This window comes from Ambystoma mexicanum, chromosome 8 (assembly GCF_040938575.1).
Source record: "Ambystoma mexicanum isolate Mex_15411 chromosome 8, UKY_AmexF1_1, whole genome shotgun sequence".
Lineage (NCBI taxonomy): Eukaryota > Metazoa > Chordata > Amphibia > Caudata > Ambystomatidae > Ambystoma > Ambystoma mexicanum.
Genome location: NC_090929.1, coordinates 1,514,221,255 through 1,514,237,028, shown reverse-complemented (window position 1 = coordinate 1,514,237,028; position 15,774 = coordinate 1,514,221,255).

Below are 15,774 nucleotides of genomic sequence, written 5' to 3'. Positions count from 1 at the left end.
AATGCAAGGCGGACACAAGAAAAAGGGGTTCACATGGCAATAGAAAATAATATAAAATAGTGGGGATGGTGGAAAAAGAGACAGAAAGAGTGAAAATGATGAGAACCAGTCTGAGATGGGATAGACTATCACGGGCCCAGGGAAAACCTTCGAAGAAAAGGAGTCTTTGTGCTTTACAAAACAGAATACTGAATGAAGGTATACGAGGACTGCTGGGCGAGCGGCGGCTGTGGCCCTTCGCCGTGCAGTTAGCCAAGCACTTCTGTTGCGTGGAAAGGTTTGCAGATGCCACCTGTGGCGGATATATTAGGGTGCCTCTATTTATTATGCCGATTTTAACCACCTTTTATATTGCAAAATGTAGGGGGAGATCACCCCCTTGTAGCTCAAACACCCCCCCACCCCCGCCTTCATACATCATACTCAAACTTATCACATATAGATTTGCGGGTAAAAAAATAGAGGTTGTATACAATTCCGCACAACATATCTGCAAATTGCCATTCGACAAAATTGAGGACTATCTCTTTGGTAGGTCTTTGAACTGCCTACATTCTTTGTCACAACATTGTTGTTCTGCTGAGGATATGCCACCTCCCTTACCCACTTCCCCCAAGGAGTATTGTGAGCAGCAAAACTGTGTCAAGAATTGTTCAATGTACGAGAATAACTTCCCACACCTCAAACCTGGTTGGGTGAACACCTGTGTGTCCGATGAGATTATATGTTTCCATAAAGTGAGTGTTGGTGCCAATAGGTCTGCCACCCAGGCTAGTGATGGACTCGTGAGCCTGGGGGTGCCGGGAGAAGTCTTCCAACCCCCAGGGTCACATCAGTACCATTCTATAGCCTACACCTTTGGACATCATCACAGCTCTCAGTCCTGGGGTGTTAGTAGTGCTAGGATGGCCGCTCAGTGAGCGAAACATGGTGTTTGCTTTCAAATGACTTATCAAAGGAATATCAAAAAGTGAGGACTAAATAATGAATGGAAGAAAGTGATTCAGGAGCGCAATGGCAAAGTCCCTTGTCTTGCAGAAGGGAAAACCATAGGTGTTCCAAATGCAGGATATCACACCTCAATGAAGGTGGCCAGGCAGGGAAGGTAAAAATAAACCAGGTTAAAAAAAAAAAACAGATTGAAGTCCCAAAGTGTCTATCAGGGATTCCCCAAAACCTGAAGTCCCTCAGGTTTTGGGGATCCAACCACCCGCTTGGCCCAAGTGTCCTTCGGGCTTAGCAACCTATTTCTTGTCAGGACACCGACCAACCTGAATGTCACTTAGGTTTCTGGGTTTCTACCCAGGAAACCAGGTGGTCAAGACAGGGTGGGTGGAGATGGAGCGAGAGTCCCTTATTTTCGACCTACCAGGCTTCCTTGCCCCCCTCCCCATAATCCCTCTGAGCCCTGGCCCACTCTGCCTCACCTCTGGGCTCCCCTCTGTTTACTTCTCCTTATTTCCTCTGACGCTTTCGGGCATCTCCTTTCTTCTTCCAACTCTTTGTCTTCCCCTATTGTCCCTTTTTTGGCCCTCACGGATCCTGCTTGTTTGATCCTTCAGGTCCTCCTTCATCACCTTCCTCCACTTTCTTCAACTCACCCCTCCCCCTCTGGCTTCCTTGCTTCTCTGTGAACTTGCTGCATCACATCCTTTTAAGCCTGCAGAATCGTACGGTAGGTCGGGGACTCATCTTGGCAGAGAACCTCTACAGTTTTCTCATCACCTTCCCTTTAGAAGGCCTTCCATGCTAATATGTCCCAATGGCTAATCACTTTACCATGATCCTACCTCCCCAACCTATCACCTCCCTCTCTGCCTTCTTTCTTGATTGTCAGCTTTTCAACCTCTTGCTCCTTTAGTAGATCCTCCTGGCACCCCTTTCCACCCCCCCTTTGATCTTATCTCCTCAATGGCACTTCCACACCCCTCTGGTAACTTTTCCCCAAGTTCATTGAATCTAATCATCTTTTCATCCTCCTCAATAACACCTCAACCAACCCCTTCACATTTCTCTACAACCTCCTCTTTTCTTATTACAACACTCAACTACAGAATGATACATCAACCAACCCACTGTAACTTCTCTCCAGCCTTTTCTGCTCTTATCTTCTGATCCTATTCAGTAGCACCTCCACAAACATCCTGTAACTTCTCTCTACCTTCCTCTGTTCTCATTACCTTCTTCAACTCCACTCCAGGTTTTATTTCCACCTTCCTTCTCTCTGGTAATAACCTCTCATTCCACTCCTGGTCTTTATTTCCCCCTCCTTCTTTTGTTTATTATCTCTCTCCACTCCTGATTTTCTTCCCCCCTCCATCCCTTTGCACCTATGCCATCTTTCCAATCCACTCCAGATCTTACCTCCTCCTCCAACTCTTTCTATCCTCCTGACCTCCCCTTCATATAATCTCCAGTCACGGTCTCTCCAGCACTCCTCTGCTCCAATTCACTTTCTAATCACCTCCTTGCTCCTTCTCTGGACTGCTTCCTCCAGCTCCAAGCGATCCTTCCTTTATCCCCTCCAACAATCTATTTTTTGGTTAGGGTCCGCAGCTGGGTCTTATATGGACCCTAAGCAATGACCTTGGGTTGGCTCACGTTGCAACAAGTGCAGCTGGGCAGGTCAGAGTAGGCTTGCTTGTGCCTGGTTAACTTTACTTCCTGCCTAAGGCTCCCCAGGGCTAGGGTTTACCGGGACACAGGTTATAGCAGGGTGGGGGGGGGCAGCCATTTGAACGCCACTACTTTGTCCTGCCTCTGCTTGCCTGCCTGTTTTCTGTCACTCTAACCTCTGGATATTGATGAATTAATTTCTTGTAGCGCACCGGGATTATAACTTGTGTTGCTCTGCGTTGTCTTGCTTCCAAGACAAGCGTGTTGCCCCTGAGCTATCATCCCCTAATATTCTTTTTAAACATGTCTGTCTTCCTGACCCATAAGCATTCCTCTGTGTTGGTGTGGGAGCAGGGCTGGGTTGTGTGAGACGGGCATGGCATCAAGAGAGACACAGACTCAAAAGTAACAGTTTGAAAACCTTTGTTTATCAAACTTTGTGGGGTTGGTGTAATTCCTACCTGGCCCTAACTCTAAGGAGATTGTTCCCTCAACTGATGCTTCTAAGGGACGTCGATGTCCGTAAGTCCAAAACAAATGTTTGTCTGTGTTCAAACCTATGCTTGCCCTCACTCTTCAACCAAATGTGATAGGGGATCTTCTTAGAGGAAAAATGGTGGTTAAAAAGGAAATATAAACCACACCTGTTTTCAGGTAGTCTTACCAATAGGTGTAGTTCTGCCAGTTCAAAATAGCTCAACTCAAAAGGGTTGCCCTTGGAACCTTTCACGTAGGGCTCTTGCCGTAAGTCAATAGAGTTCACAATGTCTCTGAGTCTCTTGGGGTTCCCTTCCCCAAGATCGGACCCCTCTGGCTTCAAAATAAAAAAGTCACAGTTCTTTCCAGGCCTCTCAGGGTTCAAATGATTCACAGTTTCTTACTTTACAGCTCAACTGTGGATTCACAGTTCCATTCAGGCCTCCTCGGGTTCCCTTCCCCAGGTTTAGGCCTCTCCTGTAAAGTTCACAATGTCCTTGTGGGTTCCCAGGGTTCACTTGCCCCAGTGTAGGCCTCTTTTTTAAAAAAGTTCAGCAATGTCTTTAGTGGGCCTCTTAGGGTTCCCTTTCCCAAGCCTAGGCCCCTCTCTAGTTTCAAACAGAAGTTCACCTTGTCAGGATACACCATTTTAACACACAGTTTTGTCTATGGGGTAGTGTTAGAGACTTTTGAAATTGCCAGGCTTTGGCTCTTCTGCTGCACGACCACTCTGACTTCTGACCCCTCTCTTGGTACTTTGAATCGTTCTTCTGACACCTTTCGCCTCTTGGGCCCTTTCCACTCTGGTTTTTCTACTCTTTCACCTTTCTTTCCTTTTGCTGTACATACCTGCACCCTCTTCTTACTTTACTGTGCCTCTTGCACTCCTCTTCTCTTTATCGCGCCTCTGGCACACTCTGTTACTCTATTGCTTTGGTTGTGCACCATTGCACCTTCCTTTCTCTTTGTCGTGCCTCTTGCAGTTTCCCTTTTCAGCCTTTGGGTCGCTCGTACACTCTTTTCCTGCTTTTAGGGTCGCTTGCACCCTCTTTCATGCTTTCGGGTCACTCGCACCCACTCTTTGCTTTCTCTCACTTTTACTTTCACTTTTCCAGTCTGTCCGGTCACTCTCACCCTCTTTCCTGTTTCGGGTCGCTTGCACCCTCTTGGCTTTCTCTCACCTTCTCACTTTCAGTCTGTTGGCTCGCACCCTTTTCTATATATTGTTTAAGGTACACTTTCCTCTTATTGCTCTTTACTTCTGTGCCGCTAGCGCATCTTTCTTAATGCTTTTCTTTCTCTTGCTTTCCGTTTTCTTTACCTTCTCTCTTTCTTTGTCTTCTTTACCTTTGTGCTGCTTACACATCTTGTCTGTTTCCACTCCCGCTCTAGCAACCCGCACGCTCCTGAGTTTCTATCTTCACTTTCACGAAACTCAAAGGAAAGTGCGGCAGTGGCAAGCAGTCTCCTCGTGATACACTGGGTTGAGGTCAGGGTTGCACCACCTTCGCCTCAGATGCCCTAGGGACCGGCACACGTCACAAGGGAACGGGCATTACTCTGGGCGCGCCCAGCAGGTCGCAGTCTGTCTCACTCCGGCTCTCTTCAGACACAGCTCCGTAGCCACGCTACAGCCCCTCAAACACAGTGGGCCAGCGTCTCGGCCCGCCGCTTTCCTCTGGATTCTCCAGGCTTCTCCCATTGCAGCTTCCTGCTCCTTTGCTCTCCTGGTCCCAGCAGCAGCTCCAGCTCGCTCATACTCTTGGGCAGAACCACACCTTTTATTCTGGTGTAGTAAGTGGAGTCAGGTGTGAATAGTCAGACTAAAGTGCCTGACCTTGCCTGACTCTATTAGTGGGATAATGCAAATGTGTTACATGGCCTCACTCTACATTCTATGTTGTTTCTATGGGTAATCCGCATTGCTCCTGATTGCCTCTTCTACGTCCCAGTACTTATTAGACATGAGGAGGGGGAGACAGGGTGTGATTGGAAACCCATTAAGGCTGAGGGAGAGGGTAATCCTCCCACGCACATCCCACACTTGTCTGTCTCTACAAGAGTACTGGTTTTTATAGTACTTCCTAGGATCTAAACTAGGGGAAGACAAATAGGTGTTAGAGATAGTCATGTTTTATCTTGCCCACCCCGTTGCCGTGTTTTGTTCCGGTGTGACACCCTCGTCTCCCTTTTGTATCGGGGACAATGGGACATGCATACCCAAAAAGGCTTCTGTGACCTCCTCTTCCTCGCCTAGCACCCCCTCGGAATACCACATCTCACCTGGGATATCCCCCTGGCCACAACCACGGACCCCCCTACTGAGGTGATCCTCCCTCGCTCGCCCACACTTAGGGTTGGGGTCCGAGAGCGCTGGTCTCACCACCTAAATAGAGGATTCTCTGGATCCACATGGGAGATTAGCCGTAGGTTTCTCACAGTTGGTACCAGTACACATTTTGATTGGGCTGCCTTTGTTTTTAATAAGGGGATTTACTTTCTTGCTTCTTGTGGGCCAGGGGTGTGGGTTCTCCAAGATTTCCTTTAGTAAATCCAAGGGATTAGGGGAAATGTAGTTTCACCCTCCCTATGAAAATGCAATGCACTGGGTAGACTTGATTGAGGAAGTGTTCCCTAGGGTTTATGGGCTTTCTCAGCTGGAGTGGTGTCTACCAGGTGGCCCATGTGATGGGTCCCTGCTATTCATAGGGAGCTGCTACGGGGATTCCCTGCTGCTACGACCACCACACTCTGAGTTCCTGCTGCCAAGCTGAGGTCCTTTTCACAAGAGGTTATTTTTCTCCTCATACAGATTTATTCTGTGGCCATATTCATATGGGGTAACAACAAAGGCTTTCAGGATAAAATTGATACATATGTAAGAAATAAGAGCAGAGTGAATGCTCAATTATGTAATTCTATTACATGTGCGTGTAAGATATTTAACTGCAGCGTTGGTGAAAATAGTGGTATGGAACTCAGCCTCCTTTAGTACGTTTGGCTTATTTTGTTTGGATTTATTTAAGCGTATAAAGCGCTTTCACCAAAGCACTGTTCCGTTTAATTATAGCAGTACAAACAGTATGTAATGAACAATTAATATGAACAGAGGACAGCACAGGGGCAGGGTGCTGGTCCTGGAAGCAAGACCACACAGAGCAACAGAGGTTTGAATCCTGAATCCACGCTTAGAAACCGAACTCGGGTACGGTATTAGGCACGTTATAAAAAAAACAAGTAATTTAAATTAAATAAAAGAACGAAAAAATACAAAATCAGTTAGGGTAGATGAAGATGGGCTTCGAGGCGAGTATGAAAGAGATGCCGTGAAGGAGTAGAGCAGATTATGAGAGGAAGAGAGTTTGGGTGCAAGAAGTGAGAAAGAGCAGAAGTGAGAAAAGGCACAAGGAGGAGGAGAGGAGCAGCAAGGAGGAATTGGGATTGTGACCGCAAAGGGAAGGATGTGGTATATAGTGGTGTAAAAGAGGAAAGGTAGGGAGGAGCGACACCAGGGAAACAATAACAAGGAAGTGAAATAAGAGATGAGAGTCAAAGGAAAGAAAAGTGATGAGCATGAGAGATGGGCTAATAGACGTATGCTGATGACGAAGGAAAAGAAGTCGAATAGGGTGTCCAGTCATCTGGTCGAATTAAAACTGGTCGAATGACATTTGGCGGACGCAATTTGGTCGAAAACCAAATGGTCGAATTTTTTTTTTAATTGTATATTTATTTTTCGGGTTTTCGTTTTTTAAAAAAAAGGGTTTTTTAGAAAAAAAAGGGGTTTGGGGGGGACCCCCCCCCCCAAAAAAAAAAAAAGGAGTGAAAATAAAAAAAATAAAAAAAAGTTTTCGACCAAATTGGTTCGACCAAATGTCTGGTAACCGTTGAATAGCAGTGTTCTAGATAGAGCGAAGTGGAGTGTGATGGGAGCGAGGAAGGCCAACTAATAGAGAAGCGCAATATACAATAAGGGAAAAATGAGTGAAACAAGAAGAAGTTTAGTAGAGAGAAACAGGTGAACGCAATGCAGATTATAAAAATGGAAAAGACAGACATGAGCAGTGTTGAGTAGGTCAGAAGAGAAGGAGAGAGAAGGCTTGAAGATGACGCCTACATTTTTAGCAGAAGACAAAAAGGCAAGAGGGGTCGGAGGGAAGAGCAACGAGGATGGAGGGAGAGGGGGTGGTGAAATGTTAGCGGAAAAAAGTGGCGCTCAGTTTTAGTACAGATGAGATAGAGAACGTGGGAGGTCATCAATGATTGGATAGAAAAAAGAAAGCTGGAAGCACTAGATGGAAGAGTCAGAAAAAGATGAGAAACAAAAGAAGATTTGAGTGTCATCAGCGTAGAAACAGCAGGATAGATTGAAAGAAGAAATTAGGTTAGATAGCGGGATAGTATAAAGGGAGAAAAGGAGGAACTCTGTGGTGTGAAGTCCAGGGAGAAGAGAGTAGAACCAGCCCAGGAAATTGAGTAGGAGCGGTCTGAGAGGCAAGAATTAAACCATGTTTAAGGATTTAGCCTTAAAACCTGAGGGGAGAGAGCGAGGACAGAAGGAGAGAATGATTAGCAGGGTGGAAAGCTGCAGACAGATCCAGAAGAATAAGTAAAGACAATTGCTTATAGTGACATGCAGCAAAAAATAGAATTAGTGACCTAACAATGAGCCGTTTCAGTAGAGTGAGCAGGATAGAAACCAAATTGAATGGAAGGCAGAAGTGAGTGTGAGTTTAGGTGTGAAGATACCTGTAAGTGGAGCGCACGCCCTAGTAGTTGAGAGAAACGTACCAAGAGAAATAGGTCGAAAATGTACTGGAATGGTCGGATTAAGATTAGGTTTTTTAAGAATGGGAATAATGGTAGCCGATTTGAAAGAGGTTGGCAACGAGGCCATAGTAAGAGATATACATATGACAAGTATGATATGGAATGAGATATGGATAGACGGAAGGAATAAGAGAGGAAGGGAGAGTTTCAAGTGGGGAGGCAAGATGGTAGGCAGGTGAAAGAAGCTGTGCAGTGTCTAAGACAAGGAATGAAAGAGGAAAAAGAAGGAAGGTCAGAAGGTGAGTGAGAAAAAGATGGCGAGGAAGAAGGAAAAGAAGGGTGAAGGGCCAAGACCTTGTAAGTGAAAAAGTCAGCAAAGTCCGAAGAGGATAAGGAGAGGGGTGGGGGTCGAGGAGAGAGAATAGTGTTGAGAAATTGACAAACACTGCAAGGATAGTGTTACCAAGAGATATTAACATCAGAGAAATAGAATTTTTAAGCCACATCAAAGAACTATCCTAAAATGCGTAAAGAGAAGACAGGGTAATTATGTTGGCTAAAGAATATGATTTTTTCCAACGACATTGAGTCTGACCCAAAGTTGCACAGAGGGAGACAAGAGAAGGATTAAGCCAAGGCTGGCGGGGCTTATGAGAAGGAGAAAACGAGTCGTGAGTATAGAGGGAGTCAAAAGTGGTTGCAAATTATAATGGCTAGAGGAAGCAGGCATGCATTTAGTGAGCAGGAAGCCAGGTTAATTCAGGATGCTTCCCAAAACACCACAGCTTTTCCCTTGGTTATTGGGATTATTTTAGAACTGAGGCCTAGCCGAAGCAGGATCAGCAATGCTTGGCCTTGTGGTTGGGATCTGGAGTCTAGATGGATAAATGCAAGATGAAGACAGGAACAGACAGGAACAAGATGCCGGCGTAGGAAATCAGGGATCAGTGTCTGTTTTTTTTGTGTGTTGTCAGGGGCTCTTATTTATAATGCCTAGTGACATCATCACAGTATATGACTGGGGCAGGCTTTACTACACCCACCTCTATCAACCGGCTTGGGTAGGGGTAATAGTCTCCACCTAGCTTTTTGCTGGATGGAGTTCAGAAAAATGATGTCAGGTTTATGGGGTGAGTTTTACAGTGTCCAGAAACCTCCCATAGTTACTGGAACTCAAATCTAATTTTGCCACAAACATATGTTTACACAATTGCAACCTCTTAGCAAATCAGATATACAGGTTACATATTTTGTGCATCACATTTCAGACCAAACCTCCATTCCGTGAGGCCTGGTTTCACTCCTCTACCAGTTTTTCATGCTTTTCAATTGGATTCATATCACTTAAAATTCTACAACTGTATACAGAGATGGGGATTGTCATTAGGGATGTATATATAAAATTTTACATTTGTAACATAGATGCTTTTCTTGTAATCCAACATATATCACAATTTCTGTCCACAAGGTGTCATTACATACTACCAAGTTTTAAAATAAAGCCCATAAAATTAGATGTGAAATTGCGAACTTTTTACATTTTACTCATTCTTGCTGCAGGGATAAAGTGTTTAAAGTTTCTTTATAAGATAGTCTTTGTAACCAAAAGACAGTCCCTTTGTTACTAGATCCTGTTTTTTTTCTTCCTCAACTGCAAGCAACTGTCATTTCCTTCAAGGCAAGAGGGGTTTCCTATCTTAATTGAAGGTTTTACAGACCCTTACACTTGACAGGTTAGTGTCCCAGGACTTCCATTGTTTGGGTCCCAGCAGAGACAATAGTCTGTTCAACCCTCTAATTATCAGGGGGTTGTCAGTACCTGCTGAGAGTTTTTATGATAGTCCCTTTCCCCTTGGGGGAAGTTTCATGGCTGGCAACTGGAATGACTGTTTTTTCTGAGAGCTTGCAAATCCAGCCCATGTGTTTTAAACTCTGTAGTTTTTTATTTTGGGTCTTGAATTAAACCTGTGAAAGAAGATAGCCTATGTGTATATTATCACCACTAACATAAACCCTTTACATTGCTAAGTAAGCAGGTTTTTATGCAACAATTTATTTTTAAAAAGGCCAATTTTTCTTCAGTCAGCAAAAGCCCCTTTTTCCATGTGTTAAAACTGCTAGCATTTCTTTCTTTAATTTCGGTTTTGCAGCTGCCTCAGATTTCCACAATGTTTATCTGTACACTGATATATGAAACTGACCAGGCTCAGATAGTAAAAAGTCTCTTTGAACTGCTGCGCTTGGATACATTTTGGCAAGAAATAAACGTGTGTTCCTGTGAGAATGAAAATAAAGTTGCTTCTTGATTTCTCTGAGAGTTGGTTTGAATGGGCCTGTCTCTCAGGAATTATGCCTGGTTTTGGTAAAGCACAGGGGAATATCCTGGGCATGACGAGGCCTTTTTACTCACAGTGGTTTCAGAATGAACAGATGGAATTAGCGAAAAACAGCATTTTGAAAGGGTGAAAATGTTTAATTTTGAAGGGGAATATTGGGTTTTCAGCAAAGCAATGCTGCCTCTTGACTTGATTCCATTTATATGTTTCAGAGCACACTGGCACGCTCCTGCAGTGTTTCCCCTGTTTCATTCTGCCTGAAATGTGTGTGGCAGGATGATGCAGCCATCTTTTTGGTTGTTGCAAAAATGCAGTTTTGAGGTACTGGTGCGCACAGGAGCCAGCGCAGCCATTTTGTTGTTTCTTGCGCAAATGCAGCTTAGTGATGTGGTAAAGCACAGCCGAGTGGGTCAGTATATCCCACACGTATGTGAACAGCTAGGCCAAATTATTAGGGGTATAGCTGTGTTCAAGTTGAATGATGGTGTATAGAAGAGTGTAAGCATAGTGATGTGATATGGTGGTTATTAGTAAAAGTGCTTGAAATAGGCACTTGAGCAGGACAGTGGGGACGTACTTAGCGACATAAGATACATAGCAACATTTGCCACATCCGTAACATCCGCACCATCTGTAACATCCGCACCGTTCGTAACATCTGCACCAACCGTGACATCCGCAACTTCCATGACATCCGCAATGTCCGTGACATCTGCGCCATCCGCACCATCCATAACATCCACACCATCCGTAACATCTGCACCATCCGTAACATCCACACCATCCATAACATCCGCTCAATCCGCACCATCCATAACATCTGCATCATCCAAAACATCCGTACCATCTGCATCATCCATAACATCCGCATCATCCGTAATATCCACACCATCCGTAACATCCGCACCATCCACACCATCCGTGCCATCCATGCTATCTGTCCCATCCGCACCAACTGTACCATCCGCACCAAACGTTCGACGGCACCAACTTGTCCAACTGCACCAACTGTTCCATCCACATCAACCGTTCCACCTGCTCCAAACACTCATTACGTTCCATCCATTTCCTCCAGTCCATCCATTTCCTCTGTTCCATCTATTCTCTCTGTTCCATCCACTCCCTCCGTTCCATCCACTCCTTCCGATTCCATCCATTCCGTCCATTCCATCCATCCCCTCTGTTCCATCTAATCCCTCTTTTCCATCTAATCCCTCTGGTCCATCCACTCCCTCCAGTCCATCCACTCCTTCAGTTCCTTCCGCTCCTTCGGTTCCTTCCGCTCCTTCGGTTCCTTCCGCTCCTTCGGTTCCTTCCGCTCATTTTGTTCCTTCTGCTCCTTCCGCACTCTCCGCTCCTTCCACTCTCTCCATTCCTTCTGCTCTCTCCATTCCTTACGTTCTCTTGTTCCATCCACTCCCTCCATACCATCCACTCCCTGCGTACCATCCACTCCCTTCCGTTTCCATCCACTCCCTTCCGTTTCCATCCACTCCTTTCCAATCCATCCACCCCATTCCGATTCCATCCACTCCTTCCGATTCCATCCATTCCCTCCGTTCCATTCATTCCCTCCGTTCTCTCTGTTCCATCCACTCCCTCTGTTCCATCCTCTCCCTCTGTTCCATCCACTCCCTCCGTTCCATCCACTCCTTCCGATTCCATCTACTCCTTCCAATTACATCCATTCCCTCTGTTCCATCCATTCCCTCTGTTCCATCTAATCCCTCTGTTCCATCCCCTCCCTCCGTTCCAGACACTCCTTCGGTTCCTTCAGCTCCTTCGGTTCCTTCCGCTCATTTTGTTCCTTCTGCTCTCTCCGCTCCTTCCACTCTCTCTGTTCCATCCGCTCCCTGTGTACCATCCACTCCCTGCGTACCATCCACTCCCTGCGTACCATCCATTCCCTGCGTACCATCAACTTCCTCTGTTCCATCCACTCCCTCCGTTCCATCCACTCCCTGCATATCATCCACTCCCACCATCCACTCCCTGCATACCATCCACTCCCACCATCCACTCCCTCTGTTCCATCCACTCCCTCTGTTCCATCCACTCACTCTGTTCCATCCACTCCCTCTGTTCCATCCACTCCCTCTGTTTCATCCACTCCCTCTGTTTCATCCACTCCCTCTGTTTCATCCACTCCCTCTGTTTCATCCACTCCCTCTGTTTCATCCACTCCCTCCGTTCCAACCACTCCCTCCGTTCCATCCCCTGCATTTCCTCCATCCGTTCGATCTCCTCCATCTGTCTTGTGGAAGCATGGTGAGCTGGTATCTGGTGGTGGGTGTTTACTCCACCTGTTCTATCGATCTGCTTTATCCTAACCTGTGGTTAGGAGCTGAGGTTTAGACTACTAGGAGGGTAGTCTCATTGTGTTTTTCTTCATTGGGTTACTGGGAGGTTGCATGCGCATCTTTAGGGTGATCGTTGGAGTTATGGGAAGAGTTTTTAGTAGTTTGCGGAATGACAAATAGTCTTTGGCGTGTCGGATGTGAGGAGGAAGTGAGTTCAATAGAGTGGGGGCCAGGGCTGAGAACGAGGATCCTCCGATCCTGACCAAGTTGCTGGTTGGGTTCACCAGAAGGAGTGCAGAGCTTGATCATAGGGTGTAGCTTGGGTGGTATGGTTTAAGCTTATCTTGCAGGTAAAAAGGGCCAGTCTTGTGCAGTGCTCGGTGAGTGATGCACAGGGTCTTGAAAGTGGCCCTTCGTCCAACTGGGAGCCAGTGCAGCGTTCTGAGAGCTGGGGAGGTGTGGTCCCTTGGGCCCAGGGCTAGTCGCAATTTGGCTGCAGCATTTTGTGCTCTTTGTAATTTAGTAAGGTGGTATGCCCGGACTCCGAGGTAAAGGGAATTAGCATAGTCGGTCTTGACATTACAATGGACATAACAGCGGCAACTCTGTTAGGAAAGGAGAGGTAGGGAAAAATGTGCCTGCACATTTTAAGATGGTAATGACAAGACTTGGAGACGATGTTGATTTGGTGAAAGAGGGATAGGTCAGAGTCTAGAGTGCATCCACGTTTTTTTTACTGTGGCTGAGGGGTTGGTGGTTGGCCCATGGATTAGGGGCCAGGGTAGTGGGTGGGGCAGAAGCTCAGCATTGCCGCGCACCATGATTTCAGTTTTAGTGGGGTTTAGGAGGAGGTGATTTGTAGTCATCCAACAGTCTATGTCAAGGAGGCAAGCTGTAAGGTTGGGCTGGAAGTTGAGGTCTGAGTTGAGGAGTTTCAGGAGATTTGTGTATCATCTGCATAGTTGTAGCACAGTACATTGTGCGGGCGGATGATTCCAGGGAGGGTGGACATATAGAGGTTGAATAGGAGGGCTGATAAACATGCTTGTTGTGGTACTCCAGTATTGACTGGGCCGTGCGGCTGAGGCAAAAGTGGACAGGAGGGTTATTTGTTTCCTGTTGTTGAGGAAGGAGGCGATCCATTTGAGGGCGGTTTCACGGATTCCTAGGGAGTGGAGGCAGTCAAGTAGGATTGTGTGGTTAACTGTGTCGAACGCGGCAGAGAGGTCTAGAAGGAATTGTGCAGCGCATCCTGCAGAGTCAGCAGTGATCTTAAGATCGTCCCAGATTGAGGCCAGAGTGGTTTCAGTTCCGTGTCGTGCTCTGAATCCTGATTGGGTGGGAACCAGGAGGTTGTTGGATTCCACAAAGGTGTTGAGTTGGGAGTAAGCTGTTAGATGAGTTTTGCAAGGAATCTGGTGTTCGAGATGGGGCAGTAGTTTTTGGGGTCGAGGCATGTTTTCTTTTTTAGAAGAGGTTTGACATGAGCAATTTTGAAGGTTTCAGGGAAGATTCCAGAGCTGAGGGAGTCGTTTAGAATGATCCTTGCGTATTCTCCTGCACAGGTGGAAGAGAATATTTCTTTGAGGACAGAGACGGGGTAGGGGCCAAGGGGGGAGCCAGCTGGTTTTTGGGCAGAGAGCAGGACGAGAAATTAATCTCTGAAGATTGGTTTGAAGGAGTCGAAAATGGGTGGAGTTGTTGTTGCGGTGGCGTGCGAAGGGTGGTTGGAAGGTTGGGTGGATTTTGTGGCGGTGAGCAGAGGGTCAGTTTGTTGTTAAGAGTGGCCGTTCTGTCGAGAGTGGTGGAGTAGAAATGACGCGAGAGCGAGTCGCAGAGTGATTAAGAAGGGGGAGAGTGGGCTGAGGTACAAGACGGTTTGACAAACTTGGACATTATTTTGTGGAGTTCCTTGCTGGGGTTTTTACAGTTGTGAATTTGATTGTTGTAATTTTTTTTTTTTTGGCTTTCCGGATTTTGGCTTTATAGTAGCGATGGTGCAAGGCAAAGGTGGATCTACTCAGATTGGTTGTTCTTTTCCACCAATTGCGTTCTAGGGATTTATTTCGCAGTTTCGCAATCTTCAGCTCAGGAGTCAACCATTTGGCATGTGGACCAAGGCGTGAGGAGGAGCGGCAGGTGGGGGTAAGTGGGGTTAGTGAGTTAATCAGCCATGAGACGAAGCAGTTGATGGTTAAGGGTTCGTCACAGGGGGCGGGGAGGATGGTGAGGGCAGTCTGAGAAGCAGTGCTTCGGGAAGGCCGGGAAGGATCTTCAGTTTCTTCCAGCAATTGCGGTGGAGGGGGACGGTTGGTTCATGTTTGGGCGTGGGTGCAGGGGAGCGGATGGTGAAGGGGATGATGAAGTGATCCGACCAGATAATAGGTATGGGGTGGGCTAGGTGTATCTGGTCATGTGAGCTGAAGATGGCATTGAGGGTGTGTCCTTTGGAATGAGTTGGGCCGCTTGTGTGAAGGGAGAGGTTAAGCGCATCGAGGGAGTCGACTAGAGCGTGGGTCATGGGGTTGGTCAGGATGTCTAGCCAGATATTGAAATCTCCTAAAAGGGTAAGAGAGGGGTGGTTTACTTGGATGGTGGATATAGAGTCACATAGGTTGGTTGTGAAATGTCTGTCATAGCCGGAAGGTCTGTAGATGATTAGGAAGCTATGGGAGAATGACAAGGGCAGTGAGAGTTTAACGAGAAGGGATTCACAGGAAAGAGTGCAAGTTTGGGAGTCAACCAGTGAGACGGAGAAGTGAGATTTTTAAACGACTGCCACTCCACCTCCTCTAGAGGATCTGTTTAGTGGGATGAGGAAGTAATTGGGGGGGGGGGGCTTCATGAGCAACTGGGGCAAAGTCATCGGTGAACCAGGTTTCAGTGATGAAGACTAGGTCGGGATTGTCCGAGGAGAGGAGGTCAAAGATGCTGTTTTTTGCTACAGAACGGGCATTAAAAAGGATGCATCTGACTTCGGAGAGAGGGGTCATCCTTGCAGTTGAAGCGGAGTGGGTGGGGGGGTTGCGGGTGTGGGGGTGTGAGGTTTTGGGTGTGGGTTAGGGAGGGATGATAGGGGGAAGGGTGGTAGCGGGTTCTGGATCGTAGCGGGCTGGTCGATAGAGGGGGGAAGAGAAGGCGGGCAGAGGAGGGTGCGGGCAGGGGGTGGATAGGGTTGGGCTGGGCAGATGGATGCAGGTGGGTGGTCGGTTAGAGGGAAGGAAGGGATTTGGAGTTGGGAATCCGTGTGTGGATCTCATGGGGTTGGGGAAGTC